Source organism: Falco punctatus (assembly GCF_963210335.1).
Source record: "Falco punctatus genome assembly, chromosome: 8".
Classification (NCBI taxonomy): domain Eukaryota; kingdom Metazoa; phylum Chordata; class Aves; order Falconiformes; family Falconidae; genus Falco; species Falco punctatus.
This window is the reverse complement of record NC_137588.1, coordinates 13,323,054-13,345,685: the sequence shown is the minus strand read 5'-3', so window position 1 is coordinate 13,345,685 and position 22,632 is coordinate 13,323,054. Positions and strand designations below refer to the sequence as shown.

Sequence of the window (22,632 nt, the reverse complement as noted above, 5' to 3'; positions counted from 1 at the left end):
CACCGTTTATTTCAGATAACTTAATTTCCAGCACTGTTCAGAATCAAAGTTAATCCCTGGCTTGTATCTGTTTACATTGCCTAGAAGTTTAGAGTGCCAGTTCTTTGCTGATTATAAAACTCAAACATTCTCCTGTTGATGTAAGATCCTAGAAGCACCAGCACTCACATGTGCCAAATTAGTATTAAAGTCATATGCCTGCTCTTTTAGTAACCCTACAGTGTGATTTCACAATTCATCTTACCAGTGGCCATATGGATTTAAAGTATTCCTGCCCCTGTTTCCCCTCTTCAGATTTTTCCTGACCCTGGCTTGGATTTTTTGGTGGTTGTTGTGTTTTTGTTTTTTGTTTGTTTTGTTTGTTTTGTTTTGGTTTGTTTTTTTGCTAATTTTTTAGTTTCTTGCTGTTTTCATATTTGAGGAACAGATTTTCAATGGCTAGATGAACTGCCTCATCCAGTTCACATGTTCCATCAATGTTTCTGCTAGTAAAAACAGTGAATGAGTGTCAGGTAGGGAGAAGCAAAGATAATACTTTATCTTGTCCCATTAGCAAATTAAATGATTATTGTTTTGATGAGCATTTATGGAAACGCAACCTTTGGGAGGTCCTTATGGCCTTCCATAAGGAGCACTGGTGTTGCAGGTCTTAATATTATTTGAGCTTAATTCTCCATGAACCCCCCGTTTATTCAGCATAGTATTGTCACGTGCATGCAGCAACTGCCTATTGATTTGGAGAGCACAGATTCTGTCTATAGCCCAGGCACCAACTGTACAAAGGACAAGTGCTAAACGCTCCCAAAGAAACACTTTTAGGTCCTGATACAAAATTATTTGAAACTAGTAGAAGGACTACTACTGATTTTGTTTTATGTTCAGATATGGCAGTTTTCAAACTGGGCAGCTCATACTCATGCTTCCAAATCACTGGCATTTAAGAAAATGCGGCCGAGGGATCTTTGCGGCGATAGTAATATTCTTGCTGCCTCTTTTCTACCCTTGGTATTTCAAAGACTTATTTACTTAAATACAGTTGGGTGTGTGACCCCCGCCTTGGTTATAAAATGAAGTGGCACTTTAAATTATGCACTTGCTTGAATTTGAAAATTTGATTCTGACTAATCTGGTTTTACGATTCAGGAATACAAGCATTTCTCTGTGGAGCTTTTTAGCACTTACAGTACAGGACATAGTGCAGCCCCTGCAGTTTCTGGCAGAGGTAGGTCAGCTCAGTCATGCTAAGAAGGAATGCAGCTATTGTATATTATTACTTGTCTCTGAATAAAGGTCCAAACTGATTTATTTCTCTGGGTCTAGCTCGAGGAGGAGGAGGAGGAGGACGATTCTCACTGGCTCGATACGCGAAAGGACTAGTCCCGTGGTCTCCTTCCCAGCTGAGCGGGTGAGTGTTTCCCGACCCGTGGCAGGGCGCTAGCCCCCGCTCGGGGCGGCCAGCTGCCGCCGGGCTGGGCAAGGTGCGGGCAGCCCGGCTGCCCCCGGCGGGAGCGGCGCGGTCAGGGCGCAGCGGGCACCGCCGGGCCCCGGGCAGCTGCCCGTCCTGCCGAGAGTACCAGCGCAGCCCGCTTTCCCCGGGACATGCCATTTGAGAAAGAAAAGTAACTTCACGCTGGCTGCGGGCGGGGTCAGGGTGATGTAACAGGAAGCTCTGATGTTTCGCTGCTGCCGCCGCTCCTCGCTTACAATCTGACACGCTCCCGGCGCTGCCCGCAGCCGCGCTCCTCCGCGCAGCGCAGCGGGGCACCGGCGCTTCTCCCCCTGCAGCCACCGGGCTCGGCAACTGGATTATACCCGGCGGGAGGATCAGGCTCTCGTAGGTCTCTTATTCGGCCGGGGTGGGAGGGAACGATACATCTCCTTTCTCCCTCGCGGGAAAGGGAAATCAAACTGATTTATCTGAAACCATTATCGTAAAAAGCTCCCTGTGGTGAGTACTGATCAAAACGGTTTCATTGTTTTACCCAAGAACAATATTTTTGTGTCATCTGAATGCAGTTATAGTTACGTCTGTGTGCGTGCTTTTACATTAACCTCAGCATGTGATATGAAATCTGCAGGGAGAAAGGGGTATGAGGAAAAGCTTCGTTTATTTTTAGTGAGCGAAATGTTGAGCTGATTTTATAACTGGTGTTGCTATAATATATCCTTGAGGAAGTAATCAACGATAAATAGGTAGAAAGGGAGGTAAAAATACCCTAATCAGCACTTAAAGGATTCTGTCTAGAACCTCTAATATTAGCTAACCAAATTTCTGTCTTTGCATCTGGAGAGAATTAGAGGCTCATTGGTTTGAGAAGGGTTCTTAAGACTAATTCGGTACAACTGGAGCTCATTCAAGAGAGGCTGAATGAGGTGATAAAGTGGTGTAGATTTTCTTATTGATTATTCCTTTAATCTTATGACGTTATTGCAAAGGAAAGAGCTCATGCTTGAGTTATTTCATAATTAGGTTTTACGCTGTAATTACATAACTAAAAAGTTAAAGCTTCTGTTTTGTTTGGACTTTGTTTGCTTCAGAAAAAGTTAGCTTGAGTTTGAAGCTTCTAAGTGTGCTGGGGTATCACTGAATTTTTTTGCCACAAAGATCGAACTGATTTATTGAAAGGTAATTGTCCACTATTTCATTTCCTGGAGAAATTATTGAACAGTGGCAAGTGTGTGATTCTGTGCCTTCCAGTATCAGCTGGGAGACTGTTAAGAGTCTTGCCACTTCAGCTTTCCAAAACTGACGTGATGTCCTCTGTTTTTACAAAAACGGTTGCATTACTGAGATTACTACATCTAGTCATTTGCTTGTGTGTGTGTAAGCAATGGATTTGTAGAATCGGGAAAAGAAATCTTGTTTCTGAAGGATAATTAAGAAATAGCATAGGCTATAAATCACACTTGGATTTGATCTACAATGACTCCTTTAGTCATCCATGCATTTTATAGGGGCTGAGATTGAATTAATAATAATAAATAGTTGAAGTTTTTTGCTCTCTACCTTAATAAACTATGGCCAGATACTTTGGGGCCAGATTTTTCTGTGCTTACAGTTGCGCCAATGCAGAGTCTTTCTAGTCATATTGTGCATACTGGGGACCTTTTCATTCATTTGCAGTAATAATGCGTATAACTGTTTAAACCTGTTCAGATCAATGATGTGTTAAAAGCCTGACGTGCTCTGAATCCAAGGTCCTTTGAGTGGGTTGAAAGGAGACACACTAGATCTGGATAAATATGAATAAGACCGGATTTGAATCTGTGTGTTTTCTTTCAAAGTACACAAGCTGCAATACTGTCTGAAAGTCTCAATTAAAAATAATAATCTGTATTTTCACAGTGTTTACTTTTGTAGTCTGCTTAAACTCCCATTGACTTCATTGCATGTAGGAGCAATCCCAAAGTCTTTGTCTGACTTTGAAAATCTTCAGCACAAAAGGCACGTGGTGATATTAAATCAAACAAGATGACACTTCAGATAAAAGTGTTCATGTTGTTTTAATGATCAATATGGTAGGAAAAACAGTCTTCAGAAGTATTTCAGCTAAATGATTCAGATTCTTATTTTATGTTCTTTATGTAACTAGTTTAGGTTGTGGTGGGACTGCCCACATAGGATGTGTCAGGCTTGTATGTGTTTGCAGCTTTGATGCAGGAGTCTGTTATTTGCACATTAAGTAAAGGCAGTAGCAAGATAGTGATGTAGAACAGTGTGACCGCACTTTCCAGTGGACAAAACCAAGTACCTGAACATATAACATGCCTTACAAGTTTAAGAATTGCATGATGTATCTCCTGTCAACTTCAAATGTTACTGTACTCTGAATTCCTGGTCAGTTGGAGCCTTGCCCTGCATTAAGAAATGTAGTATTTGTCCCTTTGAATAGGCTTTTTTCTGATACGACACAACTGTTGAAATCTTGGCTTGCTGAGAGCCAGTGGGAATTTTTCCACTGACTGTCAAAGGGCAAGATATTCCTAAATGTGGGTATTTTTCTGTTGCAGGAATTATGCATGCATCACCCATTCAGTCACTTGCGTTCTGCAGTCTGTTGACAGCTGTTTTTTGATAACGTTTATAATTTTTGAATGCTCAGGTTGAGAAACAGAAATCTGTACGTCTCATTCTGGGTGACTAATGTCTTACCTGGCTAAATAAAAGGGCCTATTCCAGAAATGCAGTGTTGTTCTGGGGGCTGTCTGTGTACTGCAATCCAGATTTAGACTAGGATACAATTGAGAACATAACAGAGGGAAGAAAGCACAGTCATACATTTGCTTTGTCACCAATATAATTACTAACTTAGTTCTATATTCTATGCATTCAAGTTAATCAGCTGCTTCCAACAGCATTCCTAGCATGTGCAAGAGCTGGGTAGCATTGGGCCCACAAGAGAACTGAAATGATACAAAGATTCAAACCAGTTCACAGTCATTTGGAAGAAACTGCTTCTATCAATATGTTTTTAATAGTAACATGCACACAGTGATATTTTAAAGGTATATATCTAGTCACTTCTGTAGTAAATACTGAACATAACAAAAGCTATTTACAAAAGCAATTGAAGGAATTTCTCCAGTGAGAAGTTCAAGTCTACAGTTAGGAAAACAAAATAGAACTTTTCATTAAGAAGTTGTTCCCATCTGTTCCCAGTGTGTTTATAGTGTTGATCTGCTAGCAGAATTCGTTCTGTGCTTCTGATGAGCTGTCATTCCTATAGAGTGTACACACACTGTAGGCATTACCTCAGTGTTAACGGTCACCTCTGTTCTAAAAGCATGTGTAGCTATGTCACTGGGTTTCATGTGTAGTAGTTTCTTCAGTTAAGCTTTACACTTATTGAAAACAGTCTCTTGGTTGCTCACGTAACTGTTCTGTTACTGGGATATATTTTAAGTCTTTGGTGTAGCAAATTGTCAGAGCTCTGGAATTAGCTATATCCCTGATAATACTGTGTCAAGGAAGGAATGAATACTTCTATTACCAAAACAGATGTGAGTTGACAAAACAAATAGCTTTGAAGCAGTAAAATAAAACTCTAAGTGAGTTTCTATATGTGTTTATGTGTATTAGACATATAAAAATGTCTAATACATTATTTCTATGTACATATGTACTATATACGTGGGTCTATATCATGCTGAATTGTATTATTTCTGATGTATCAACTAAAAAGAGCACATTTTAAAAGAGCCTTTCAAAGTAAATTATAGTCCTGAACCTCATCCTTTGTTTAGAAAATCATGAGTCATGAGTGTTAGTATTTTAAATTGAATACATTTGAATGCTGTTTCCTTCTAATATTTAAAAGAAATAGGAGAAAGCTTTCCATGGTTGTTCACAACCCATTTTTTTTCTTTTTTGTACTCACCCTGTTCTGATGTTTTCACTGTAATGTGCTTGCACGAAGAGCAGCAGATTAGCCTATTACCTGTTATCTTTATGAAGAATCCCATAGCCAGTATGGTACAATATAAGGTCTTCTTAATTAAATTTCTTTTCATTAGAGCATTTGCTTTTAGCAATACTTTTTGTCCTGGTTTAGAATCTGGGCAAAACTGGAAGGTTAAACTTTTGCATTTTCAAAGTTTTGTTTCCACAGTTATCTTTCATGCATATCTGCCTTAGTCTTCCAAGCTTGTTTATACTGTTTACATTTTCCCAGCAAAGTCGTTCTTCTGCCCTAGTTCTGTGCAAACACTTTCAATCATTGCTACAGTGTATGCTGTCGAAAAGAACAGAAGTGATTTATTTGGAGTGGCTTTTCCTCGGAAAGATGCATTTGAAATGCACTTGACTGAATGTAATGCATTAAAATAAGACTTTCCATGAGAGAAACAATGTACTCCAAGAAAATACAACAGATTCTCAACTGGTGTAAATTTGCATGTGTCTCTGAAACTGTTGCCTTTTAATATAGAGTAGATGTCACCCAAGACTTTTCTGACAGTTTCTGGCCACTATCTGAGCTGTAGCTGACTGTTAAGACACTAACTGAATTTTATAAAAATAAAACAATGCTGTATTTCTGAATTTATGCCTGGATCATACAGGCCTTATTTAAAAAGTACTTGAAACACAATTAACCAGAGTTTTGTTTAATGAAGTCCGTACCAGTCTGACTTCCCCTATAATAACAAGTTCAAGGAGTGAAACACAGTGATTAGTGCTTTTTAAAAAATTATTATGATCAAAGCATCTACCTTATATACTGTGGTATGCCATCAGCTTTATTTAGGCTGAATATCTTTTTAGTTCCTAAAAATGCTATCGTCTTTTCTAATATTATTTGATAATTCTGAGTTTAAAAACTGCACAACTTGATGCTTGTGTGGGCATAAAGTGTCATTCTTTGTATTACCATTTAGATTTCCCCCTCGGTTTTTTCTCCCCTGTTACAGTGGTAAGATCTTGGAAATTGATTTTAATAATTTTTTTGGTTACTTTATTACTGGCAATGCTGGTAGAGTTCCATTAAAGTGAAGCAAAAGATGTACTGAAAACATATTTGTTGTAACAAAACTTTTGTTTTAGGCCTTAAAAATATTTTTCATATTAATGATATCAGAAATTAATATAGTCTGTCTCCCAAAGTTGTGCTCTGTAATCCTTCCTAGGTAGAAATTTAAAAAACGTATTTCAGAAATGAGTAAGAGCTTTAGACATCACGCTGCTTTTCTCAATGGTTGCATCTATGTGTTAATTTACTGCCCTAAATGGAGCAAAAAATATGATACCATGCAACCTTTTATTAGTAAAATGGCACATTTTTGCAATTATTATCTTGAAATATTCTCTAGAATGGGGATATCTGCCCTTTTGTTTCTGTTAGTGAAATCCAGCAGGTGTCACTCTGGGGATTAAATAAGGAATATTTCACAAACAGAGATAAATTTCTTTGGGAGATGAAATGTAGAATTTAGAAGTATTTATTCTAATATATTTTTCCAGAACAATTTTTTGACCATGCCTGCCTTTTTAATTTTTAAGTTTCTTTTTTAATTACGTGATTTAATGGGTGTATTCATCTTCCTGTGTATCCCTTTGATTATAAAAAATTACATAGTAGTTAGTGTCGGACTATACAATGAGGAGTTTTACTCACAGGTGTCGCTTTTGAAACTTAAAGAGGTGGGAATGGGTTGAATATTGCCTTTATGGTATTAAAGAATGCTTTTATCATCTCCTCTGGGAATCAAAATTATTCTTTTTGTCGGTGGAAATTCTAGTTGTGCAAGTAATATGTTTTTGGTTATGATGAATCCAAGGAGGTGCTCTGCAGTAGGCTGCTGCAAGTGAGCATATCTATTGAAATGGTCTACATACTGTTTTCTGTTTGAATTAGCTAAAATTGACATGATAGGTGGTTAATTATCCAAAGCTTCACAGTAAAAAAATTTGGAGAAGAGAAACTTTTTCACATTGCGCTGAGTTGCTAGCACAAAAAAGTCAATGCTGTGCTTTTTTGTGGAAAAAAAGAAAAAGTCTTGTTGCACAGAGTGTTTGTTTGGGGAACGGTATAACAATGTGTTTGTTGCACTGTGGTGGATTTTTACGAGTGTGTAACTTCATATTCTGTGGATTCCATTTTGTGTGGAATAGGAGCATGATTCTTGAAAAATCATGAGTTTCTAGAGGGGATACTTGTTTATTTCCCATGCTGTGTTAATGCCACCTTGTACTGAAACAAATACCTCAGCAGGCAGCTTTGGGAGACAATCCACAAATACAAGTCTCTTTTCACGTAGAAAGTAGTTGTTTTCTATAAATACATGCATATATGCATGTAATTTTATGTATACACAGACATTCATGCATATATATATTTACATATTTAATATATAAGATTATATATAATATATAATATATAATATATAAGAATATATATTATATTAATATAAGATATTTAGATATCTTATACATTTTTTTTTAAATAATCTCATTATAGAACTTGTAACCTCAGGCCACTTTAAACAATCCAGTTTCCTTTCTCTCACTTCTTTCTCCTGTTTAAGCCCCCATCCTGTTCCGTTTTTTATTCTATTCAACTTCCTTTCCTGTGATGACTCTGGATGAGTCACTTTACCAGGCATTAATAATGTGGTTTGACAGTATTTCCAAAAACTTATCCTATACTGGCTCATGCAGATGAAATTAACCTCTGCCTTATCCTTCCTCTCAAAGAGAAATGTCTGTCTTCACACGTCTAGTTTCTTGGAAGGGAGAGGTGGGGGTGAGAACCCTTTCCATAAATGACTATGTATTGAAATTCATAACCATCTTCCTTGAAGAGGAACAACAGATGTGTGTGCCGTAACACAGTATCAAGATTGGTAACCTTTTTAAAATTGATTTAATATTTAGTTGGGGAAAAGTTAGTTTAAACAAGCTCAGGAAAGCCAGATTAAGGCCTTTTCCTGAGTGCTATTCAAATACTCTTTGCATGGCCACCAGTCTGCATTCTTAATCTTTTATTAAATGTGTTGTTTATTGCACCATAATACATTGAAGGCTACCAGGACTGTTCTTTTTTTCCATGTAACTAACAGGACTCGAAAAAAGCGCATGCTTAACACTAAGTGGGCACTTAAACACTGAACACTGAACTAAATTGTAGCCTTTCTTGTGGTTATGTGCATGACAGTGTAGTGTGGGTTTTTTTTGGTTTTTGTTGTTTTTTTCCTGTTTTAGGAGGAATGGGTGAAGAAAGATTTTTAACAAAATGTTTCAAATCTGTTAATTGTGTACACGCATTAGGAAATAAAAGCCTCTCCACTGAAAACAAACAAGGAAAATTATAGTCCTAAATAACAACTTTGGAAAATGATATGCAAATGAAGGTAAGAACTCCCAGCAAGTTAAACTCTGCTATTGAAATGTTCTGCTTACCCCATGTTGCTGGGGAATCTCATACTCCATCAGTTTTCACCAAGGGAGATCTGAAAGGTTATATCCCTTTTATAATTTTCTGTGTGTTATGTCTTAAGTGTAATTAACATTAGCAGAAATTACACCAGTGAGCAAAGTAGAAAATGTGTTCATTTCTATTTGCTATTACAATGTAGGTTTTGTATAAAGTAAGTAATTGTTGTAGTCTGAAGATCAAGCAATTCTGTCTGGAGTATAATCCTTGGGTATTCATTTATATTAATTTATATTTATGTTTAGTTTCCCATACTGGAAATGCTTAATTTCTGGCTAAAAGAGGTGATTTGAGCAGTTTTCAGATCTTGACTATGTCATTCTTAGATTGATTAAGGAAGTCACAGCGCGGTCTTACAAGAGTGTTTATGTCCCCCCACCCTGCATGCTGGATGCTCTACCTCAGCATTTTCAGAGTTCCTAGGAAATTAGATAGAAACATACAATTCAGATGTTTTTAACCTTTTAGCATGAACCCATGAGGTAGCTGCTGGGCCTAAGCACTTTTTTTTTTTTTTTTTAAATTTATTTCCCAATTATTTCAGAAGAGGTTGTACAAGTAGATTTTCTTCTCTAGAGAAGATCCCTCTTCTAAAAACTATGCATGCAATCCAAGGGTAGAAATCAGCCAACGTAATTCAACTGGACACATTTTATTTAGAGCTGCAGAGATAAAATAGTCTGCTGACATGCTAAGCTTTTCCTAGAGTCACATTACAGCCCAGTGAAGGACATGGCAGTAATTCAGTGTTTGTTGGAAGGATGGCAAAATACTTATGCTGTCTCTGTGGGGGCACTGGGGCACCAGAGCATGTAAATGTGTACTGTCATCTGTAATATTCAGTGTATACAGTTAGGGTGAAGTCAGCACCAAAAGAGCCCAGATTCAAAGCAGATTGTAGGGACCAATCACAATAAGTTGTCTAAGTCAGGTTAGGTAAGGGGAGGAAAAAGACTGGTGAAATACATTTTGTTCAATGAAGACAGACTGGCATGATAGTTATCTGTGATAACTCGGCTTCCTCGGGGAATGCACATTTCTCAAACCAAAGTGTTTGAAAATAGCATTATACCATGCAGGAATGTGGGACTTCTTAAGTTGGAGGTTTGTTTTATTTTTTGCTGTTTCTTTAGCCCTTGTGTTTCCTAGATTTCCAAGCTTTTATATTTTTAAACATTTACAGATTTTAAACAGAACAATTGTCCAAATCCTCTTTCTTTGAGCATGAAATAACAGTAAAAAGATGAAGTCTGGTAGCAAGGAAGCAAGAAAGATTAATTGATGGAAGGAATGACAAATGCACAGAGAATAAAAAATCTGAACCTCAAAATGTAGTTCCCATAGGAAAGTAAACTGCGAACAAATCAGTAAATGGGATGATGTTGCCTTTAGCATGACCTTCTAATTGCAGAGACAAAGCTGTGTCAGGTATCCTGTGGTCAGTCAAAAGCCATTCTTTTACACACAGAGCCACTTGGATAAACTGAAAGATTCCTTTAGATGGTGAGAAATCTGTGTTTGGAGTTATGTGTATGATATGAATTCACAGTACAGATGTGATATTAACTCTCTATTCAGTATTTTACTTTAGCAACAAGAGCAGATGCGGGGTTTCAGTACATGATCTAGTTAGATGCCAGTAACCGTGGTGCTGAGTTAGCTCATAATTTCTCATACAGAGTGAAGGTGAAACATCCAGTTGTCACGCATGGAAGATGGTTATTACCACATCTCTTCTTCATCTATGTCAGGGAAGGCTTCTTCCCATTTCTGCTACCATGCTAACTTTAAAAATATGAATAATAAGACTCCATGGTCTCTCAAATATAAACCTATGATTTTCCTTTTTCATTCCCATTCTTCCTGTCATTTGTTGCCCTTCATAGGTAAAATGCTTCTCCTATCTTCTCATTGTTTAAAAATCCTTCAGACATTTGTAGGTAAATATTTTTGTCTTATTCAAGTTATGTGAAGGTTGTTTTGTAAGGCTCCACATCCAGTTAACAGTCCATTCAAAACTCCTCCCAGTGTACCAGGGTCTTTTTCTCACCTCTGTGATGTGGCATGATTTGCGCACGTGCGATCCCACATTACATGGGTTCCTTTGCTGCCAAGTATCCGCTATTAAAAAAAATTGCTGAATGAGAGTAATACAGAGGAACAATGGGCTATTACAGGATGTTCAAGACAGGGTCATTACAGTATATTTTCTTGTGCAATCTTGTTATGAACAAGCTTAATATTTACCAGCTTGTTTCATTTTTCAGCACCCTGTTATTGGTGTTGTAAGGCTACAAACTACCCTTTTTCCAAGAAAGTTCAATTTAATGAAATACGAATTTTATTGAATAGCTCTGTGGAAAGCTGCTTTTCAATATTTATAATAAATCTATATATTTTGTAAGTATTCAATACCTATTTGTCATCACTGGTAATGAGAAAAAAAGCCAGGAAATATTTCACTATCAGAGTGCATTTCCACATTTGTACATAGGTCTGGTGTACTTAACAAAACAAAATCACAGGATTTTATGATAGGCTGTTGAATTTGAAAGTCTAGACAGATAATTTAAAAGAAAAATACTTTGCTTTTGATGTTTGTAAAGCAAACAACTTGAGTGCTACTTTTTGTCAGACAGGGTATTTTTTCCATAATTTCCAGCATTTGTAATCCAGAAAGTCAGTTTGAATTAAAAGAGGAAGATAAGAAATTGTACCTAGCGGGCCTTTGAAACAACTGTGGAGTGTTTCTGTTGTGTGATTAAATTAACAATTTTCTAGCTGAAGAACACCCACTAATGGGCACAATTGCAAACATTTAAGAAGGTTTCCAGCTAATGTGAAATAAGGAGTTCAAGCAAAAGGATTCAGTCAAATTTGAGAAGACGCAAATTTGGGATTGGGATCAAGGGATTAGTAGAATAGACTAGAAACCAATCCACAGGGATTTGGGATGCTGATGAAAACTGCATATGTTTTCAGCATTGTATGAAAATGTCTCAATCTTTAATCAAGACTCATCTTTTTTCTGTTGGAATAAACACAGCCTAATTTGGAATACAGGCTATATTTATGTAATAGGGTCTAACAAATGGAAAACTAAAGGGTACTGTAGGTCAGTATGAGGTTAGCAGAACTGTGAGGGGGAAGTCTGGCAGCTGTATATCCTACAGCATGTCTCAGTGCTGCCTTCTTTTGCATGCAAGGACAAAGGGGGGTGAGGGAATCTGCCACTACAGGGGTAGACATGTGAGTCTGTTTTTTGCAGTGAGAAACATATTAACTGACATGAAATGTCAGTGGATGGGATTTGAATTCATGCTACTCATGAAAAGCTTTTTGAGACTGTGCAGCTTTTGTCCAGTTTGACAAATGGCTTATTGGAAGTGTTAGAGACCAACTGTTTTTCTTCAGGTCTATGACTTCATTTGGCTTTTGAGTCTTCAATTCTAAAAAATCCTTGAAGTCACAGGTAGTATGCTTGCATAGTTCCACTTAGTGAAACGTTATGGATCATACATAGAGCACAAGACAAGGCCAAAGATGTGCAAATCCAGTAACAATTTAAAAGGAGTTATAAAGGGTGTGTGTGTAAAGCTAGTGACTGGCAAGAAAATATTGAAGAGAAAGTGTGTGTTGGAGAAAATGTCTTTTGTCCACTGGGTCCACACCATTATTCCTTTTGAAAGCTGAGACGTAAAGGGTTCTCAGAAAATATTTACCTTGCCTAATATTATTTACAAATTTAACAAAAAATATTAATATATTGCTTGGTATAGGAAGGGGAGTGTGCACTGCCTAATGTAAAAATAAGGCAACTAATTAATGCCAATCAACAACATTTCTGTCATTAACTGCAGCACAATAGTTAATATGTTCCTCCTAAACTACCACGTGATATCATGTGCATGTATGTAAGCAGTTTTCTGAACTGAAAAAGCTCCAACAAATACATGTGGATTTCCAGAATCCATTTGTAACTTTTTAAAGCAAACACTTAAATGCTTAGAGCATTGAAGATGTCAAAAGAATTACATGTGATGATTTTTTAAATCAGCTGCGTTTTCTTAGAGGGTGACCATTTGAAAGAGCACTAGTTTTCCTGGGTGTACATCATGTCATGAAACAGACCACAAATGTGGCTGGAAATTATTTCTGTTGGGTTTCCAATGGGGTAACCTGCAACTGATGGCTGCAAATCTTTCTTTTGAGTCTCTAGTAAAAAATAAATTAGTTCCAGTCCCATAGAGGGGGATGAACTCAGCTTGTCACAGACAGACAGTTGTTTCCTGACATTGGGCACTTGGCTAACAACTTCCAGTGTTTGAAGATGTCACGGGTTATATGGATTTAGTGTTTGTGGCCCTTTGGGCTTAACAGGAAGGTCACCAAGTTATCAAGCAACTGCTGTCTGTTTGAAGAGATTCAGCTGACTTTCCTGCCTCACTGTTGGAGAACCTCAGCTTTCAAAGAGAAAACAGTGCTGCTCCTGTGACTTTGCCAGTATCTAGACCTTGTTTTCTAGCTAAAAACAGAAGGAAAAAAATTGAAGTGTAATTCTTTTATTCTCATTTCCTTTATGTTCTGCCTGATCCTATTGACTCTTCATCTAGCATAATCTCTGTGGGGCAATGAAATATATCTTCATTTCTTTTTCTGTGCTCTGAGAATCTGGGACCTTTCCAAAGCTGTCTGTATCCCCAGATCTTTAGAAGGATTCCTACTTCTCTGTAATCCTCTGGAATGACTTACTGTGTTCTCCACATATAACCTGAGAGTGTATGTTGTAATAAAAGAAAGCACAGAATAATCCTTGCTCAGCAAACCTATATGGATAATACAAAGGGCGGATGAGCCAGAAACCTTCTTCCTGCAGTAGACCTTTTGACTGACTTTATCCTGATTGCATGAGAGTGTGGTTATCAGACCTGTTTCTAGGTTGCATCTCTTTCAAAGAAGTGCAAGACATACATGTGGAAATTGCAGTTATCTGATCATTTGCAGGAATGTAACTACTTCTGTTTTTGTAGCCAGTGTTAAGGGTAACTAACACAAAATTAGAGTTGGTGGTTTGTTTTTCTTTCTTCCAAAATGTAACAAGCATGTTATTGTTCCTGATAGAAGAACCCTTCTCCCAGTCTTTCAATGAATTAACAATTTCCCTTGTTTTGTGTAAGGAAGGTAATCTTTGTAACATCCTGTTTTATTTACCAGCTATATCTGTAAGCACGAAAATCCTGTGGGTGAAGTTACAACACAGTGCTCCAGAAAGACAGAAATCCTTGATCTTTATTAGAAAACCCTGTTATTATTATTAGAAAAAGCTGTGACTCCTGTCAGGCATTTGTTTTAAATAGCACCACTTAATACTTTTTTCAAACTATAAAAGGGTGAAGTGAGTCAAATGAAATCAGAGTCCTCTTGCATGTTCCCCAAAATTCAGGCTGTACCATTATTGCACATTGGTGAGGAGGGGTGAAAGAGTTTTATTACTGATCATTCTCTCTTTAAAGTTCACATGCCTCTGCAGTTCCTACTCTTTTGCTGGAGTTGGAATGAATGTACCAAAATAGTATGGAAAAAGGCTGCTCTTGCATTATTTCTTGTAGGCTTATAACCTGGGAGTATCTAAAATATCATCAGAAAGCCTGTTCACATGAGATTCCCTTTCAAATTTCCAGACCAACAAATCTGGAACATTAGCCAGAAAAGTGTGGATACTTACACAAATACAGAACTACATCAGAACTTAAGGTTTTGGTATGGTGGGTTTTGGTTTTGGTTTTTTTGGAGGGACATTGTTTGTTTGTTTTGGGGTTGAGCTTTTTTTAGGTTGCAGTTCTTCGCTTGTCATTTTTTATATAAAGATATTTGCACAATTTTATCTCCTTTCTATTCTTTCACTCTTCTGAGCTGTGTAAGAAATGGCTTTATCTCCTTCTCTTGTTAATGATTTTTTATTCAGATAGATGATTCACCATTCTCTTAGAGCTGTGTCATTTTTTTATGAACAACAGTCTGTTAAAGTGGAGAGTGATGAGAATTTTGGAGAATGAACTATAGAACCTGTTTATACTAATTTTGTAATTACGACTAGCACTACTGAAAATTACCTGAATTTAGTGTGTGGATATTATTTAAGAAAATGTTTTTTTCTGTGTTTAGTTTCAGGTAGATGTAATAATGAGTTTACATGCTATTTCTATATCAAATTCTCCTTACTAACAAATCTTTGCTAGATATAAATGTTTCATAGTTTTAGACACAGTTGACTACTTTGTTCAAATATTACTCTAGAAGTAAAATAAATGCAAAAATAACTCTGGCAAAGCTTTGTATTAAAACAGTGGCTACCATGAGAAAACAGCTTGTTTGCTAGACAGCATAGGTGATGAAGTTGTCAGTGCTATTGCTGTGTTAGTGTTCATCAGTAATTAATTCCATGGGTTGAAGAAGAGCGCTCAGAGACCATGTTATCATTCTAGCAGAATCCTGCCAAGCAGCTGGTGCTGTTTCTTGGTTTTGTTTTTTTTCTCAGGGAAGTAGGATTGAGCTCACTGGGATTGTTTCTCATCTTTCACTGATATAAATTGGTAAACATAACCAGTAAAAGAAAAACACATTTGACATACATTACCTGTATGGACAAATACCTATGACGCAGCGGTGACTCCTTCATGGTTCTTTGATTCTATAACAGGTAAACTAGTAAGATATGTGATTTAAACTTTATTTATGACATTGGCATCCATATTCTCCTAAAATACAGCCTGATGATCACATAAGCTTAAATTAATTTGCCTTTTAGAAAGAAAAACTCTTTTATCTATGTGATGAATGGGAGGGAAAAAACATTGGTCAGCACAGCTTGTGACTACAGAATGTATTAATTAGGGTGCTCTTAGAATTTATCATTACGTAGTTACATGTATTTTCCTGGGCAAAATGTACTTCTCTAGCACCTATGCACTGTTGCAGCTGTTCTGAGGAAATATTTGCATATAAGAATAATGTTCATAAGATTCCTCTATTAGGTGAGAGACTGATGACAATATATTCACTGTGAATAAGGAAGGGAAAATCCAGCTCTTGGCAAACTTAGTGTTTTTTCTGCACTGAGCAGACCTGCGCTAGCACCTTTGTGTCACCCTCAATTCAGCAAACAACGATGAGTACAAAACTGAACTTACAAGGTTAATTATTGTGCCTGTGTGCAATCAATAATATGGAGGAAGTTGCTTGTGCTTGGAAGAATGTTAAGTGTATAGAAAGCTACATGGCTTATCCAACTATGCTGCTACATATTTGATGAACTGAATTTCTTTGTCAATTCTTGATCCTTGGGCTTCGGCCCCAGTACCCTCCCACCCCGCCCAATATAAACTTGAACAGAATTTTCCTGTCCATTTAATTTGCAGATCGGCTGCAATAAAAAAAGGATAATGGAAACCACGTGCCTCCAAAATAAGTCAGGTCAGAGAGGACTTGCTACTAATAGTCAGTTCTCAGGTCTGAGGTGGTTTAAGCATGTGCTTGTATTTGTTGATAAACTTGGTTTTGTTTTCCTTTGCTCTTAATTTGTGAATCGGCTCCTAGCTTTTGCACCTAAGTAGCCTAGCTTTTACAAATTTTAAGTGGCTATTGGACAAATTTTATAACACTAGGACCAGAAATTTGTTGGCTTAAGCAGTTTCAAGGCGCTGATGGTCTCTATAAACCATACCATATATTCATACCATATTCTATACATATTTGTACTTTGCAACTGTAGCTGTAGCTTGAGAAATGTTGTAAAACTGGTAAATGTGCCAAGTCGCCATTAAACTAATGAAAACACACAAGTTTGTTTACACATACCGGGGCTGAGCTCTCTTTTTCCCACCATCACCTTCTCTCCAATCCTGATGGGTTTTTTTCTTCAGTTTTTAAAACTTTGTCTCCACAACAAATTGTTCATAAGACCAATTAATGTTGTGGAAACAGCTGTTTTTGATTTGTTAGCAGTGACATGTTTCAGGGATCAGAATATCACAGGGATATTTTTGCTGCACAACTCATGCTTTTCATTTATTTTAGAATACTTAATCCTGTTTCACAGGTATAATTGAACTGGAACCTTACACTCAAAATGGAGGATTTCCCATCTTGAAACAAATCTAGGTCAGTGCTTTAGCATCCTTCATTTGAATTCTGTCTGAACCCTGTGCATGGTGCTTCCTGAAATGGAAAAGTGTATGTGTTACCTTAAGAAACTGACTTTGTTTTTGCAATGCTTTGCATGAAGAAAAAATAAATTCTCCTTGGTGGTCTTGGAAACTACTTACTACTCTGAAACCCACATATCTTTATCTAACTACAAATGTAGCTAACAAAGATAGTATAATATTATCTAGGCTTTTAAAAAAGCCAGTGACTGAAAGCAGTTGAATGAAAGATCTTTAGTGTTTATGCGAGCTATATGCTGGGCTATATAAAGTAACACAGTATTTTTATAATTATCAGCCATTAATTGTGTTGACTTCCTCCTCCTCCTCGAATTAGCACAGAAAGGAAGGCATGCTTGTGTTTTGTTTAAAGCCTTGATCAAAAACAGCTCCCTACCTTTCTTTTTTACTTTTCTAAACTTTACCTGCTCATAAATGTTATCTGTCACAGTGACAAAATTAATGTTTGCCAGCTAGGCAGCACTCTTGTTAAAACTACAACTTCAGTTCTCCAAGAATGCTAATGCAATGTGTGTACAAAGACCATTAGAGCATCTAGCATTATTGAGGACAGGATCAGTACTTACCAGCTACTCTGATCTTACTCCTTCCTACATCAGCATGAGAAGAGAATCGGATTAATAATGTAAGCATGAAGCATTCTGTATTTTAATAATTTCTGATGCCCTCAAGATGTTAGTTACATTTCAGTGAATTTTCTCTCACGGTGGCCTAAAGGCCAATGGAGTGTGGAAAAGAGTAAAATAAATGTAATCACATTTCCTGTAGTGAAGAAACTTTTCAGGGAAGAGTCATGATCACCTAGGCTTCTCCTTGGCCAAGACAGCTGACAAGCCACAGAAGGACTTAAGGGGAGTAACACTTAAGAAATGACATTGAGAAGTCAATTCCCAATGTCTAACCAAGCTGCGAGAAGTAGCACAGGGAGAGTGATAAATGTGTGAAGACTTGCGTTTGCAGTTGTCTCAGCAAGTCTGTCTCTGCAGTTAAGTCAAAAAAACCCAATCCAAATTAATGTTGGATGTACCAAAAAATGACAGGAGTTATAAACAAATGTTCACTGTTTTCAGCAGCTCATAGCACTTTTACCAGTTGCATGGGAGATAAATTGTGCTAAGGCTTGCATTTAGAAATTGTAGATTTTTATAATTTAAGCAGTTCTGCTTTCTTATTTCCCTGTTTTTTAGTACAAACAAGAAATAATATGCAAATAACACTAAGTTACTGAAGTGCTGCATCCCTTGGACATAAATTCAGCTAATGCCACAAAAATATGCTCTGAAGAACAAAATTCTGAAATCCATAGCTCAGATAATAGCTTTCTGCAATTATTCCTTAGTTAGCCCTGTGAGATATGGTAGTTACGGTAGATACGGCTAGGATGAGGAATGCTAACAAACCTTAGGACGTAGCAGCAAGTACGTCATAACAACTTTTGCCAAGAAACTGATCCAATCCCACAGTGATCAGCTCCACCTATGTCACAGTCCTGTAGGAGAGAAAGGATGTTGCTTAGAGAAATGCACTTGAGCTATTTTCTGATAGAGTGGGGATACATGGGTTTTCAGTGAGAATTTAATGTAAACCAGGTGGGTTTTTTAATTCTGGTTTTCTTGTGGATTTTTTTTTTTTTTTTGCCTTGAAGCCTAGATCAGGTTACCATAAAGAACACTGCATATTATAATGGTCAGATGTGAAATGCAAATAATATGAAAGTGAAGTATGGAATAGACTTTTCACAGCCTACCTTTTTGTTCCCAAGACAGACATCACATTTACACAGTGCAGTTTTCAAAGCTGACTACCTGAATATATCAAGAAATAAAAAGTAATTCAAAATCATAATTTGATTTTTATAAAGTAGGAATCTATAACATAAAGTACAGCATCTTTCATAAATAAAATACTTTTAATAGTTAAAATACAATTATATGAAGGCTCCATAAGCACACGGTGTGGTAATGAGTGATGTTCATAACACAATTCACACAGTTTTGGCTGTTCAAAGCTGCATTGTTAGGCTGCTGGCTGGGACTCAGGATATCCCTTACTGCTTTCAAAAAAAATCTCTTGGGCCTTTAATTTCCAGCTGAACAGGCACCAAAGGTCCATGGAAGAGACCTTGAACAAAACTTAGACCTAATACAACAATGCGGATGCATTTTTTTTTTTTTTAATGCTTGCTCTGATTGGTCTTTTCAGCTCTTACTTTTGTGATAAAAATATTTTATTCGAGAGAATTTATAAATTATTGAAGGCACTATCTAGATTTACAGCCTGATCTTATTTGAGCAAAATATGGCATTTCTTAAGTATATATTTCTTTGTCAAATATTGTCTCTACAAACATACATTTATTTCGAGCTCTTTTGGGAAGTAGATGAGGACGCTGATGTACCGCTTTTATAAAATTATACCTTCAGAGCTGCCATTTTTAGGACTGTGTAGCAAAGCCCAGCAGTGTCAATTATATTCAGAAGCAAGTGTCTAACCTCAACACATAATGATACTTAAATAAAAAAAATCTTTGTAGTGAAAGCATACCAACCTTTCCTCTACCTCCTTTCTCTACTTTCAAGATCATTTGAACCTTTTGGTCACTTAAACTCTGGGAGGAGCTGTTTCCTGTAAAAATTACTCCATATTTCTGCATTTATCCATGTTTCTGATATACATTGTTTATAAAAAAAGCCTGTGCAAACAGGACAAATTAAACACAGCCTACAGTACTCATCTGCCCTAGTGACTGTAATAGATTACAGTTGCTGGAAAACTGTACAAGTTGCATTTGCAATGTTCTTCCAGCTGTCTCCTGGACTCTGGCAATGATGTTTCAGCTCTTTGTTGCAATCTCACCCAAAATTTTCATAGTGCTCTTCTGGTTTTTGTTAGGGTTTCTCTGAAAATTTTACTTACCAATTTGCCCTTTCTTTGAAGTCTTTGGAGGTGGCCCACTCTTTAAGTGTGACCCCCTTTTCACATGACCTTTGGTTTTGAATTGTTTGATTCTGCTCTGGGCATGTAATGACTTAGTGACTTTACTGAAACTGCTAGGAAACCCAAAACATAAACATGCTGTGTGTGTTTTTTTATTCTTCAAATTTTCATTTTGTTTTTTGTTGTGGTTTTTTTTTCCTTTCTTTTTTTCTTCCTGCTCCTTCAGCTAAGCTGTTTATAGGAAAGCCATTATTAGGGGAAGGATTTAGTGTTAGTGTTTGGGGTGGGATGTGTTTACCCAGTACACAGGCATCTGCTACTGCCTGGGAAGCCCACCAGGTCTGGCTGCCTCCCTACAGGATGTCCTGGAGACTTTGGGGCCACGTTTGGCAAATGTCTCTTATACCCTCGGGGCATCTCAAAGGGCACTAGGAGCCTACATGTGGGCAGGTGAACTTAGCCTTTGGTCTTGATCTCTCTCATTACTTACACATGTGAGCAGTTGCATTGGCAAGATGCAGGATGTATGCAGTTACATCTGTGTGTCTGCAGATTGCAACCATGATGTAAGTGGAGTTGGTACTAGGGACTGACCATGCTACTAGCAGTTTGTAAAAAAATAAAAATGAGAGGCAGTGGGTTTGTTTCTAATGTTTTTGCACTTTCTGCAATATTCATATGTGTTGTTCACCTTTTGCTGTTGTAAAAGATCAATTAAAAATGAAAGGAGAAGCATTATTATGCTAGGCAGGTCTATTTTCACTGCACCAGCACGTGTTGTGAATGTCCCCAGGGTATTTTTTGGACAGTAAAATTGTTAGTGGTGCTGGTACTTAAAAAGCTATAATTAGCTTCTGAAGTTAACACCCTTTCAGTTCTATTGTTTTGCTTTGAGGCAGAGATTTGAGAAATCCTTGGTGTATCGTGACCGTTAGGAATAAATTTCCCCAACTAAAAGGACTGCAGAGTAGTTCAAAATCACTGTTGATTGTGTTAATTGTGTTCTTCAAAAATCTAAATAAAAGAGGTAGAGCTGGGTGCAGGAGGTCACTTTAGGTAACCATCATACCTTCACTTCACTGTACAGGAGGAGCCTACTTCGTGTTTCTTAGGTGCAAAGAGAACGTTAATGTAGGTTGTCTCCCTGAAATAACTGCTAACACTGGGAATTTCTTGTCGGAGATGTTCCTTTAAACTCAGCATCTGAAGTGTCCCCAGTGATACCACAGACATTAATGTCAAAATGATAGCCTGAGAACAGATTTTTGGTCTAAGACCATCTTACAGACAGATACATGCAGTTACAGATGAAAGACTGGTGTAGAAAATAAGTGACTGAGAATTTATTAGCAGAAATATTGGGTGATGTTTTCCTAACTTTTTGTTTGTCTGGGTTTTCTGTAACTTAGCCAATGGGCTTTTACTTTGCAGTTCCTTTGATGACAATCTCTACAGAAATGGATGGTAAATCCCTTGCTAATTGCTGACTGGATAGTTAAACTTCAGATGTGACACTACATGTGATGTGATGGGCAAACCACATAAATTCTATTTTTTTTCCCCCAGACACATCAGGGGGTTTATTCCTTATATTCTTCAACATTTGTCTGCAGTTTTTTGTAGGCCTCTCAAAAAATATAAATCAAAGTAGACTGAGTCTAAACACTACACTTCTCACTGATATTCACTCCTACAGAGAATGAAAATTATATCTGTATTAGCAATTGAAAGACATTTAGATTCTCAGGACTGTCCATCTCCATCAGACATTAAGCTGGTTTAAACACTTCTCACAATAGGCATCGCTCTAAGAGCCAGGTATTGGTTAAGAATTTTTTCACAAAACCCTTACAGAAGAGAACAACTGACTCAACTCTCTGATTCAGAGATCAGTTTCTTAATTATCTTACTTTAATCTTCCCGTTATATTCTTTCTTGGTGTTTCTTTGTGACCTTAAGGGAAAAACTACATTGAAGGGTTTTTTGTGTTGTTTCTTGATTTTAGAACTGAACCCATTTTCTTCGTAGTGTAATCATTCTACATTCGGTAGCACTATATAGTTTCAGTAGCTGATTTGGCTCCCACATTTGGATTAGTCTGAATTTCCCATCAATTTGGTTGTCTGATTTTCAACAGATGTTTTAGGGTCATCCTTCTTGTAATGTCTGACCCTCAGAGATGACCAGCCAAGTGGGGTTCAGAGTTCAGATCTCTGGGTGATGGCCACTTCAGATTTAAAGTGGTCTGGTCTTAAAAACACTCCTCAAAGGTTTTTTTAGCTTTTCCATAGCCTTGTAAAGTGGTGTAATGAGGCAGCCTGAGGGCTGATAATGACATCAAAGTCAGAAGTTGTCTGATAGCAACGTCTGGTCATTGTAAATAATGCTTGCTGGTATCTCAGCATCTTAATTCATATCTTTTAGAATAGGACAAACCAAATATAGCTAAAGTTGTCATTGTCCCTCTTGACCAGGATCTGTATCTGATCAATTTTATGCTATACTTAGACAAAGCAAAAAGTACTTTGCTTCCTAGTCCA

General features: G+C 37.2%; 1 protein-coding gene across 5 annotated transcripts in view; it reads left to right on the top strand.

Moving 5' to 3' along the window:
- The window catches only part of CALCRL (calcitonin receptor like receptor), a 73,888-nt gene that overhangs the window by 5,514 nt on the left and 45,742 nt on the right, over positions 1 to 22,632 (top strand). Inside the window, exons 1-2 of one of the 5 annotated variants that reach the window (XM_080398403.1) lie at positions 1,465 to 1,834; positions 17,029 to 17,090. The gene's annotated coding sequence lies outside the window, so the exon portion shown is untranslated. Of the gene's footprint in view, positions 1 to 1,326; positions 1,406 to 1,464; positions 1,949 to 17,028; positions 17,091 to 22,632 lie in introns of those variants that run through there. The other 4 variants (XM_080398401.1, XM_080398402.1, XM_080398400.1 and 1 more) reach the window with 4 other exon arrangements.